The sequence below is a fragment of the Hemicordylus capensis genome, chromosome 1 (assembly GCF_027244095.1).
Source record: "Hemicordylus capensis ecotype Gifberg chromosome 1, rHemCap1.1.pri, whole genome shotgun sequence".
Classification (NCBI taxonomy): domain Eukaryota; kingdom Metazoa; phylum Chordata; class Lepidosauria; order Squamata; family Cordylidae; genus Hemicordylus; species Hemicordylus capensis.
In genome coordinates, this window is record NC_069657.1 from 306102382 (window position 1) to 306115516 (window position 13135).

Here is a 13135-nt window from a genome sequence, read left to right on the forward strand (position 1 = left end):
GCAGCAGGTTGGGGAAGTGGGCAGAGGTGTGTGGAGTGGCTGTAGTCCCATAACATCTCCCTTACCAGGATCTTTGTGAGAGAACTGACTTGTATCGAGTGTGTACCTTAAGCTGGGGACTCAGGATAGATTGGGAATTCTGTTAGTGTGCCGTCCATCCTGCTGCCTAACAGACTCCATAACTTAGTTGACAGAGTTGGTTGCGGAGCTGGTGTTGGAATTTATGGAAGTGAATGGGGGGGTGCTTACAGTGTTTTAAGGCTACTACTACTAATATAGTGCATTTCAACAAAAGTTCTCAAAGTGGTTTACATAGAAAAATAAGTAATAAATAAGTAAAGATGGTTCCCTGTACCCAAAGGGTTCACAATCTAAAAAGAAACATAAGGTGGCCACCAGCATCAGCCACTGAAAGCATGCTGTGCTGGGACTGGATTGGATAGGAACAGTTGCTCTCCCCCTGCTTAATATAAGACATCCACCACTTTAAAAAGGTGCCTTTGCTCTGTTAGCAAGGCTAACATGAAAGATTATTTGGCTGCAATTCTATGAATAATTTGATTTTGCATTTGCTCAAGATTAAATGTTAAGAAGGGAAATATATAGAAAAAATGTCTTCAATACTTACTAATTCAGCAGCAGCAACTCATGTTATTGCTATCAAGAAATAACTTTATGATGAAATATGCATACTTGGTTGAAGTTAGAGGAAAAGGCCTATAAGGGCAAAATAAGTTCAGAGATATGTCATACGATATACGATGGAATGATTATCACTGCTTTTTCCTTCATTTGGCACACAGAGATCTTACTTAAAGTCTGATTTGTGAGTTTGAGTCCAAATCAATTGCTGCTTTTCACTATTATTGACCAAAGGCTATGTCACTCCAGTATTAGGGATTCTGTGGATGTTTCTTTCATATTGTTAGCTAAAAGGGTCTATAAATATAAATCTGAAAATCTCTTATTTAACCAATATGCATAGATTTTTCTGATCACTAAAAGAGATATCATGTTTATTTTATTTATTTTTCCTCAAAGAATACTTAAAATTGCTCGTACGTGTAACTGGATACTGATTGGACAGGGCAGGTGGGTCAGTCTTATTCCAGTTTATCCCAGCTGGGTATTCATTACAGCATCAAAGGCAGAATAGAGCTGGGGAGGTGATGTTGTCATCTATTTCCACTGTTGTTTAGCTGTGCAGATATCTAGTTCAGGCAAAATCCATTTTTATTATGTATTTGAATGTATGTATGCCCATTCAGACAACTGGATGGGAAGGGGAGGCAGAGTCCAACTTAACTTCCCCTCCAGACTATCAAAGAAATGCTTCTGGGAATGTGATTCATGCTCCCAGATGATCTGCACTGCTCCAAGCCCATAGGATGCGTGCTTTAGGCTCTGGTCTCTGCACTTGCGCCCTCAGCTAAAGGACGAGCTTAAAAGTGGGGTTAGGCAGGCAGGCAGCACTGCACACAGGCAGCCTAGCCCAGGCTGGGCTGCCCTAGCCTGCGTTAGGCTGCTCATGAAAACAGCCTTATTATCTTTTAATGGGTGCCTGGAATAGATTGGAGATTCTGTGGGCACATTTTTTCTTGATCACCCATTGGTTCTGAGGAATTTCAATATCCTTGCAGAAGTCTTCTCTGATGGAATAGCTCAGAATTTCATGGCAACTATGGGATTGTCCTTGTATTGCTGGTCCAATAACATGTAGCTGGTCAAATACTAGATGCATTTTTCTGCCAGGAAACTGGTGGCCTGGAGGTAGCAAATATTAAGATAGAACCCTTGTCATACTGATCCCTGTGGCAAAAATAATTTCTAGACCAGTTCGAAAACTTCAATTTCATACCTGCTGCTATTTTTTTAGATAATAATGATTGTGTCTTTCTTACATTATACGATAAGCTTTGCTAAATCAAGCCAAAGGCCCATCAGCATCCTATTTCTAACAGTGACCAGACAGATGCTATATCTAAAAATATTTCTTCTTTGCATGTTGGAGTAATTAAAAGGTATCTCATTCCATTATCAGACAATGTGAATCAGATGCAGACTTTTTCTTTACTACTTTGTGAAGCAAAAATGCTGAAATCCATTAAGATTAAATAACATTTAATCCTTGGATAAACAATCTGATTGGGCTTTGCTAATTTATTTCTCAGTTAAAATCTCTGATCTTTCATTTTTTATTTGGAAGCCAATGCAAAGTTATGGTTTTATATAGCAAACTGATGCCTTCACTGAGTTATCCATATGCTCTTCTGTTCCCTAACTCCATCGCCCATATTAGAATATCCTTGCTTTCTCTCTAATTAATTTATATACACTATATTTATTTTTATACCCCCCAAAATCAACTATCTCTAGATGCTTCACTGTAATTAAAACCAACAAAGGCTAAAACCAGCACTATATGGTTGCTTGATAACAGCATTGTTAGCATTCGTCTCTGTATTCACATGGCATTCTCGGCACTTTTCTTCTCATCTTTATCAATTTCTCACTTAATTTAAATAAGATGTTTTAATGTATAATCCTATAATTGGTTAGCATTCCAGAAAACAGTCTGCTTCTCCAAAAAATTTTTTTTACTTCTGTACAGTACATGATTCTCAAATATTAAGCATCCAAATTTTTAATTGATAAAATTAATTGATTTTTAATTGATAAAACTAGTAGAACTAGTTCACAAGCAGTATTAACACCTGTGGTATTGCTGCTTTAGATTTGGCAGCAATAGGTAAACAAATGTTTAAGATAAACCTGGCATATAAATGTTTGAAACCTCAATCAGTGTTTTACTACTTTAATGTTACAAGTGAACCTTCCTTAGTTCCTCTGTTTTCAACTTAGAATGTGGAGTATGTGGGATGTATTTTTAAATAGAAATGAGAGATCATGTAGTTCCTAAAACATCTTCTCCAATGAGCAAATTTTGAAATTCAATGCTGGGTGAAATGTAGCTCCTGAAGCTCTTCTCACGATCAGTGAGAAGAGCTTCTCGCAGGTCTGCGGGGGCTTAGCCCACTCTCTCCACAGACGAGCAGCCTCCAAGCCTCTGCCCACACGGCTGCCGGCTCCATCACGGAGCCAGTGGAGGCTGCGGGGATCGGAGGCCACCTGGCTCCCTGAAGTTCCAGGGTGCCCCACACAAGTGTGCGGGGCATTCTGGAGAGACCCCCGAGGCCGGGAGGCTGGCTGCAGCCTCCTGGTTGGGGGTCTACTCGTGTGTCACCGTGTGCTGTGGCGGCACACGAGCAACAAAATGAGGTTAACGGAGCACTCACTCCATTAATCTCATTTAAGGGGAGGGGGAATTAGGTGGGCTAGCCTCCTTGGAACAACTGGGCTTGCCCAGTGGTTCTGACGATTGGTAGAAAGCGGTCTAGGTTCCTTTAGTCCACGTTCTACTGACCGTGGGAATAGTTTCCTTGTGCGTGAGCTGGGAAATATGGTGTGTACCCAAAAGCTAACCCTGTGCTGGTCATAGTCCATATGGGAAGGATCATCTGGGAACTGAAGGGGAAATTTTTTGAATGTGGGAAGGAAGTAACAATTAAAGCCTTTGCAAGTGTGTCACATCCCAAGCCTGTGTCACATCCCAGAGACTTTGAGAAATCTGAGAAGGGTTCTGAGTGTTTGATAGAAAAAGGGGCAGGACCATTCTGGTTCCCATAGCCAAGATATCAGCAAAGAAAAATAAGCTCTCTCTTTTCAAAACGTAATTCCTTAGTGCCTTCCTAAAGGTGAAGTGTGCCGTTGAGCTGGTGTCGACTCCTGGCGACCACAGAGCCCTGTGGTTTTTCTTTGGTGTAGAATACAGGAGGGGTTTACCATTGCCATCTCCCCTGCAGTATGAGATGATACCATTCAGCACCTTCCTATATCGCTGCTGCCCAGTATAGTCTGGGAAACATACTAGCGGGGATTCAAACTGGCAATCTCATGCATGCTAGGCAAGTCATTTCCCTGCTGCGCCATTAGGTGGCAATGCCTTCTTAGTGCCTGCTTACTGTATACAGATGTCAGATCACCTAGCTAGTCGTACCACAGTACCTAGTTTAGACATAGTGGATTGGGAGTAGCTTTGCTGTAGGGTTGGAAATTATTTATTTATTTATTTTATTATGAATTGCCTAATTTTTGGTAAACGAGGAAGGAATGTGCTTCCACACTGGTTGAAAAGGCAAACTTCACAAATTGACAGGACACTGGGGCAAAGAGAGAGGGTAAATATGCAGGGTTTTGCCATTATTTTGAAAGGACCACATAAGCACTCTTATACTTGAATGGACCACCAAATAGCAATACAATTAAATGTAATTAAATAAAAAGTGATGAAAATGGCATAAGCATTTCTGTTTGAATGGTATTTCACTTCTTACTGATGTCAGAGCACTGACCAATAACTACCCTTGATACTTGTGCAACTTGATTTTGTGCATAATTGTTCTTTTGTGTGCATAATTGGCATGCTTGTGTGTATTTGTTAGGAATTAGAACTGCATCTTTTCCTAGCAGCAAAATATTGCTGTTTGAATGAGGAGGAAATGTGATATCTCTGCAACAGAAGTGCTGCTTTCGGTGGGGTGGGGGTTTATCCCTTATAAAAGGATTGCCTGGAGAAGAAGAATAGTGCTAAATTTAGAACTTACTACATTTACGAAATAAACTTAGTGATTGTTTGTTTTAATTGTGTGTTCATCCCTACTGTATTTGCTGCTTCATGGCGTATGTGTCAAGTTGACTTTACAAGAGTGGCACATTCTGGCAAGCACGTTCCATTGTGGCTGCACGTATATAATTTGGCCATATAAAACACTGAAGTTTCTGGGAGTGGGAGGACTTTTCCCTTGTGCATCCCAGAGGGCCCCCATGCCACAAGTGCGGCAGCTGCTCATGTTAGGGCAGCCGCTGCACTCAGCGTGGCCACTCCTTCCCCCTGGCTCACTGCAAGAAATGGCAACAAGCCAGGCTTAAGTCTTTTGACTCAGTAGAGATCATTCACACAATTGCCTGCCAAGGTTAATTGAACCAGAGGTTCGTTTACTGTCTGTAAACTGCTGGGTCAAAAAGTTGGGCTACCCTCTTCTGGAGCAGCTGGGAGCCCTCTTCTGCTGACGCTGCAGATGAAATGCACTTCTTGAGGTGACACAGGCAGCTCATGTCATGAGAAGAGCCTCACTGTCTATGTAGGCTGTTATGAATTTGGAGTTGATGTGTAGACATGCATATTAATAATTCCTGTAGTATCTGGCAAAGCAAGGAATGAAGACCTTCAGACCATATGGTATGCCTATCAATGCAAACTGTAATTGGGTCAACCTGAAGTTCTGCCAGTCTTGTTTTTTAAAACAATTCCCAAAACCATTGAGATGTACTTTCCATGAGTGTTCATTAAGTTTATTCTGTCTTGTTAAAGGTGTGATTGAGTGCCTTCATTTTTGGCAATGACTGTAGAGTGTGCATGTGACATCTAAGATTCATGAATGAAGACTGGATCATTTAACCAATTTGCATAAAGAGGCACCATTCTAATGAGACTTCTGGGCAGAAGTCCAGCCCCCAACAGCCCCCGTTGTCTATGGGGGGCTTCCAAATGCCCCCAACTCTGCCTCCCAGATGCTGCACCTGTCCGGCAGGAATCTCTTTCCATCCTGCTGGGTAGCCGGGCAAGCATGAATTCTCTCCTTGAGGCAACAGGCATAAACGCTGCCTCGGTAGGTACACGAGACAGGGAAAGAAACAGTTGTAAGAAGGAAGCACAGAAGTGCACATTGTGGCTATAGACCTCTCAGCTTCCTACAGCTGCCACCACTGCATTTGTCACTGCCACATTCATCTCCTCGGCTGCCTGTCAAAGCAGAAGCATTCCTCCTCCCTTCCTGGATTGGTTCACACCACTGCCATGCTCCTTCCAGCCCCAATGTGAGGAGGAAATGCCACTGCTTGTGCAGGCATGGGCTGCGGGGAAGAAACATGGTGGTGGGATCCATCTGCAGCAAGTGGAGAGCAATTTTGCTGTTGCTGGGTGGGGGAAAGAAATGTGGTGGCGGCGGCAGCAGCCACGGGATGGTGGCACACTAGCTGCTGGAGCTGAGGACAGGGATGGGAGAAGATTCTCTGGTTTCCGCTGTGCCACGTTTCTTCCCCTGCCCCCCACTGCCTGCACCTGCTGAAGAGTTTCTTCACTGTGCTTCACCCCCCTCCCACACATTTCCTTTGCTGTGCTGGCACACTCCAAACAGGGTGAATGGAGGCGAGGGAGGAAGAAGGAAGAGTGGAAGGAATGTTCTTGCAAAATGTGGTATGTGCAGGTCAGTGAGCAGCATCTAATTCAGAATTTCTAATAAAAATACAAAAAAGAGAGGTTTCCACCTTTTCCTGAGCATATTCAGCTTATTTAAGTGGCAAGTTTGAATCTGTGTTTGTCACTGCTATTTACACACTTCCAGAAACAGTGATGGTAAATGCTTCTGTTTGCTCAAAGATTTGGGGACTGCAATATTCATGATGCCTGTGGTATGATATAATGGTATTATACAATGATATAATGGTATGATATAAGTTCAAGGCCACGCTGCAGTTTGGATAACAGCATAACAAGGGGCTAAAGACAGAAGGAAATAAAGAGCCCTTTCCCACGATCGGTGAGAATGGGCTACGGGGTGAGCGCTGAGCGGGGAGGAAGCCTTGAAATGCTTACCTTCCTGCAGATGATCCAGGCTGCTGCTCTGGACATGGAGGTCATGTGCCCAGACACGCACTGCTCCATTGAGCAGTGTGGAGGAGGGTCAGGAGCCCAGGCGCATCACCCCGCCCCCAGATCTCCCATAATGCACCACGCAAGTGTGCGAAGCATTATGGGGATCCCCCTGACACTGGCTGGGAGCCCCAGGGCTGGCAGACAATCCAAAAAATGAGGTTAAGGGAGCATTTGCTCTCATAACCTCATTTTGAAGGCTGGCTTGCCGCCGAGGCGTTGCCAGGAGCCGAGTAGTTCCCAGCAGTTCTTGTGTGCAGGGAAAACAGGACTGGGCTTCTTTATCCCAGATTCCCCTGTGTGTGAGAACAGCCTCAAAAAGTTCCTGCTTATCCCTAGCTAGCATGGCTACATATATCATTTATTTTAATTTTTTTTGTTATTTGCTTATTTAATGATCTGTTATAAAGTGCTCTAAAGACAATGTAGCTGGTGGGAAAGTAGGAAATAAATATGCTTTGAGACTTTGTTTGCTATACTTTGTTTGCAGCTGTTTTCATAATGTCTAAATGTGCCTATCCAAGTGGTGTGTGTGGTGGTGGTCAGTGGTCACTCTAATTTTTTTCATCTCTGTGTGTCATCAGTTTCGTTCTGGGAGGCAGTATCAAGGCTGTGTGTGCGCACATGCATTTAGAGTGGGGCCTTCCTGATTCAAACTGAACGGGATCTAAAATGAATGGAGCGGGCATCAAAAACTTGTGAGTGTGCATGTCCGTACACCTTGGAGGGAATGGTGGTGGTGGTGGTGGTGTGTGTGTGATATTTATCTTGCAAGTGGGGGGTGTAGCCATTAGGTCCAGGCTTCAAAATTACCTAGCTGCACCTCTGTTTGCATAGAGAGGATGTGTTTCACAGGTTCAAATACTCATAGTCCAGATAAGTGTAATACTTGAACCTGTGATAGTTCTTGCAGGTCTATATAGCTGATTGTGACCAGCATGGTCTCAATTGAGAATGAGGATGACCGGGGTGGGTGGAAATACCAAGGCTATTTCCCACACTTTCAGTTGAGTGCATGGCCCCCTGTCATCTTGTGAACAACCTCAAATGCCAGACTGCATGCTTATTTTTTAAAGAATGGTATAAATATAGGGAAACAATAATGAATAGATTCTTAGATATAGTTTCGCTCAGAATGTGCTAAATTACATGTTTATACTAAATATATATGCAAACAGTCTGGTAATCTATCCCTCTGAGGCTGTAAAGACCTAGAATTTCAAAACTTTCCCTGTGATTACAAAGTAAATAAAGAAAATATAATTCTTTAAATTGCTGTTATTGCAAATAAGCGTTATGATTTAGAAATATTTACTGGGAAATGGTATGTGACGGGGAATTTAGGAGAATCATAAGACATCCCTGTTGATGAGCCTGGGAAAATAAGACCTGCTAAATGAGTGTAAGCTACATTTTGATACTGAACCATTCTTGAGGGCAGCATACAGTAAATGCATTACTTAACAGATCAATGAAAAAAGTAGCTACACTCTTGGTGTGACTCTTGTGGATTGTTTTCACTTTGTGTTTTGCATATGAGAAAGGAGATGAAGTAAAAGGAACAAAATCTGCAACCTTTAAAAGCTGAACTTGGGGATAGTTTCTAATAGTCTTAGTTCCCAGTGAAAATCAAATTATGCACAACTGAAAGCCATTTTGTTACCAGTGAAATCCAAGACAGTTTTGCAACAAGAAGGATCTATAGCAAGTGCCTTTTTGGGTGAAGCACACGATATGGAGCAGGTAAGCTTTGCCAGTTTGCATGGGGAAATCCTGTTACAAAACCTAATTAAAACAAAACTGATATGACCTTAGAAGCAACAGACTTGCACTGTGAGCATTAGACTAGGATCCAAGGAAGCCATGTCACCCTTTCTGATCAGGAATTCTGATCCACCTCCAACTGCTGTGATACAAAGCCTCTGCTTATTCTGCAGTAGTTATATGATAGCAAGACCAAGCTGTTCATTGTTAAACCTTTTGCTCAGGGAACATTATAACTATACACACACACACACACACACACGTACAGTTAATGTGGCAAGGGACTGAGTGGGATCATCTCCATTGGCCCCACCCCTCTTCCTGCATGTTGCTTGGGTCTTGTGAACAGAGCCTATATGTATACAAGCTCTTATATACATAGATTTTGTCCACACAATCTGTATCCTGCATTTTTGCATGATGTTGTTGAAATGCCTTTTACATTTTTCATTCCTTGCAGTTCTCCTCCACACTTCTGTCCATTTCCTCTTGCTTTCCTCATTTTATGAAAAAATTGTGTAGCACATGAAGTGCTACACGAAAAATAATATGAAACCATGCACGGAATTATCACATGTATTCTGACTGCACCTATTTGATCATGAACCGTAGATGAATGGATCACTTTACACTTTTCATAGCTTTTTTAGGCTCCCTGCAAGCTCAACAGTACATTTCTCTAGTGATTACTTTCCCTTCATATTGAGAAGGTTTTATTTTTCTGATATCTATTTTTAGTTGTGGATCTATGAATCTTTATGTAGTGTACCCACAGGTTTGTAATTTGCTCCCTGAAGAGTATCCCACAGTTCAAGAATCAGTGTTATGTTATGTAAAGCAGCTCTTGTTCTGCACAGAAGTGAATAAAGAGCAAAAATTGATCTAATGAATCATTACTTCCTGATATAAACAAAATAAATATTGTTATGACAGGTAGCTTTCCTGAGGAGACACTGAATGAGGACGCCTGGGGATCAGGTAGGTTGCCTAGCAACCAGCTTGACTGTTGGATTAAGCTGGAGAAGCCAGATGAGGCCTATCACTGGCAGAAACACATGCCAAAGCCAAAAGAAAGGGTGTCTGTTAAAAGAACCTTAAAGGAACATTCATACAACCATGTTTTTCACACAGTAATTGCAATTACAATGTAAACACTTGGTTACTTGAAACCTGAGTTACATGTCAGCTACTCCAAACCAAACTTTTCAGCATAGACTTCCTCAGTTCAGCGATCCATGAAACTGTCTTCAACTTGGCCTTTAAGCCTCTCAGTGGTGCATTCATTGCTGTCGTGATCTAGTCCATCCACCTTGCTGCTGGTTGTCCTCTTCTCTTTCCTTCAACTTTTCCCAGCATTATAGACTTTTCAAGGGAGCTGGGTCTTTGCATAATGTGTCCGAAGTATGGTAGTTTTCACAATTCTAGCTAGCCTTTATATAGTGCTTTGAGTATTCAGAGGGCTTTGTGTGCATTATTATAGTAATCCTCACAACAACTCTGCAAAGTATCCCATTATTATCATACTACAGATGAGAGAGTAGCTTGGCTAAGATGATCTGCTGGATTCATGGGTGAGGTGATGTTTGAAAAATGGATTTCACAGTTCACCCTCTTAAGGTGTGTTCTGACATCATGTAGAATCATGGTTTATTTTGACTAAAGTTTATTTAACAAATCTCTATTCATGCCACAAGTGGTCAATAGATCTTGGCTTGTTTAGTCATATTGTCGTTTATTTAAGTTCCATCCTTTTGTTTTTAGCCTCCATGATCTGGACTTGCTTTTCTCTTTGTGAGAGCCCTGCAAGGGCATAGTTCCTGAAGCAAACTAGGATTAAATCACGATTGTGGCTCAGATTTCACACAAGACCATGGATAGGACAAACAAGGCAACTTTAAACCTTGAGTTCAGACTGTAGTTTGACTGCCCAAATAAAACCATGATTTGTTGACTGGCATGGTTTCAGAATACACACTAACCATAGTTAGACAAATCCTTTTTCCTTGACAGGAAAATTACTTCCTTTTCCATTTCAAGTTTTCTTCTCTGCTTAGTTAAACTTAGTAGAGTTCAAGAATAGACTGATCTTCTTTCCTAATTGAATCACCATAATCCACCAATGTGTGTTAAATTTAAACAGCAAGAGTGCATACTTAGGATCCCTTAACAGTTGGCGTAGCAAATCTGTGTAAAGCAATCTCATGTGTACTCTTGTTTAAGAACATATGAAGTGCCTTACTGTATCAGAGTGAAGTCCACCTAGTGAAACATTCTTTACAAGAATCCAAGCAGGTATTTGGTAATCCACTAGACGTTGACCAGTCCAGTGGACTGTAGTCTACTGTCCGTCCACTCCTGTTTTAATTTTTTTAAATTCACCTCTTGCTCCTCTCACCGTTCATCTACATGCCTATGCACAAAAATTGCGCACAGAAAAAACCCCACTGTCATAAAAGCGCACAAGAAAAATGCCCACATGGAAAAATACACACATATATATTATGCTCCAACGCAATAATTTTCTGTGTGGGCATTTTTCTATGTGGGCATTTTTCAGTGTGAGTGATTTTACATGTGGGCATTTTTTGTTGCAAGCAGTGTTCCGTGTGCGCATTTTTCTTGTGCGCATTTATGACAGTGGTGTTTTTTCTGTGCACAATTTTCTTGTGGGCTTTTTTCATGTGCGTTTTTTTCATAGAACCCTTTAAAAGACATTGGCTGACATCCAGACTAGCACTAGCAGTGCTGACTTCCTCACTAATGCTTCACTGTTGCATGAGCAGGGGAAAGTATGATTTTTGTCAATCTCCCCTTTGCTCTGAAACCCACTAAGCATAATAAAAGCATGTCCCTCAGAATCACGCGATAAATAACCTCTCCTTTGGTTTATCTAGAGCGACTCTCTAATTTTCTGTGATGCACTTGCTTGTGACATGCTATGGTCTAGATCAGGGGTTCCTATCTTTGTGTCCCCAGATGTTGGACTACAACTATCAACATCCCCAGCCACAATGGACCCCCAGTAGGCATATGGATGCTGGGAGTTGTAGTCCAGCAACTAGATTGCGTAGACTGATCTTGGAGGAACTGATGAGAGTAGTCCTGCCTTTGGGTAAGAGGTTGGATTGGGTGGTCTTTGGGTCATTCCCCCTCTTTTAAATGATCCCAGCCACACAGCACAGGAGGAAGGCAAACAATCCCAGGATCTTCCAGGACTGTACCTATTGTACAGTTAGACTTTGCTTCTTGTCTTAACTCTGTATTCTCTTGCTTTGTGGTGCTTATTTTTTATACTGATCCGTTTTTAACTGTGCAATTTTGAATTGATTATTATTATTGATTGCACTGTTTTTATTCTGTAAGCTGCATTGCAAGGCAGTGTATAAATATGTAAAGTGAATGATAAGCATAAACCTTGGAATGACCTTAGAAGCACTAACAAACTCTTTATTTGAAATTATTTGAATTTTGTTGTGATTCTAGGAAGTGAGCTTGACCTTGCAGGTCCAGACAGTCCTTGCAAAAACGACTAGAATAACTTAAATTGCTGATAAATGTGAAAGCATCAGGTAATGCACAATTTTGCATTTTCTGTATAGTTTATTTGGCATTTAGCTAAAGGTTAAGAATTTATTATAATTTCTTTTGTATCATTGTCATTTTATGGATTTCTATCTTGTAAATATTGAAAAGGTCTTTAAACACTGCAATAAATTAAAAGGAGCTTTCGATGGCACACTTTACCTTACTTTTCTATTAGGGAAGTAATAGTAATTTCTTCACCAGCAGAACAACAGTATCCACAACAAAAAGAGAAGTTGATGAATAATCTCAAATCTTCTTTCTGTATGATAAATATGTATTATGCTCAGTAAATATTTATTATTCTCAGTCATAGGCCATAACATATAAACAAAATACAGTAATATCAAATAAATACTGCTAAAACAAGTGCCTTGAAAAAGACGATAAGTCTGATTGAGGCTTTGGCACGTAAAGAGATAAATATGCAATCTGAATGGGGTACCTATAGGGACTTGTTATGTTTTCAAGAGAGGGGCTGTAAATTTAAAAAGCTAATCGAAGTACAAAATTTGGTTAGTAACTGGTTTCAGTATCATCAGCTAAATGAAATTTATAAGAAGGATCTTAAAGTTGGATTTGAGGATCAAATGTCGAGATTCGAGAAGGAATTGTGTGAAATGATGAAAAATTAGTCTCTAAGATGTATAAGTTGTTGCTTTTGGAGGAGACAAGAGATGAAGTGGTTAAAATGACAATGATAAAATGGACTCAAGATGTGGGTCATAATACAGATATGGCAGCTTGGGAAAAATAATGGAAAACTGATTTAAAGTTCACTGCATGTTATACTTTAAAAGAAAGTTATTATAAGATGATGTACAGGTGGTATTTGACACCAAAAAAATTAGCATTAATGTATAAAAATGTTCCAAACAAATGTTGGAAATGTGGACATTGTGAAGGAACCTTTTTTCATATGTGGTGGTCATGTGGGAAGGCTAAGGCCTTTGGGGATATGATATATAATGAGTTGAAGCAAATTTTTAAAATGACATTTCCTAAGAGGCCAGAATC

General features: G+C 40.9%; 1 protein-coding gene across 6 annotated transcripts in view; it reads left to right on the plus strand.

Moving 5' to 3' along the window:
• Window positions 1–13135, plus strand: part of KCNQ5 (potassium voltage-gated channel subfamily Q member 5) — a 576092-nt gene that overhangs the window by 79861 nt on the left and 483096 nt on the right. Inside the window, exons 2-5 of one of the 6 annotated variants that reach the window (XM_053286872.1) lie at window positions 7357–7470; window positions 8317–8515; window positions 9470–9514; window positions 12020–12105. The exons of 3 other annotated variants lie outside the window; for them this stretch is intronic. The gene's annotated coding sequence lies outside the window, so the exon portion shown is untranslated. Of the gene's footprint in view, window positions 1–7356; window positions 7471–8316; window positions 8516–9469; window positions 9515–9553; window positions 12106–13135 lie in introns of those variants that run through there. 2 more of the 6 variants (XM_053286876.1, XM_053286870.1) reach the window with 2 other exon arrangements.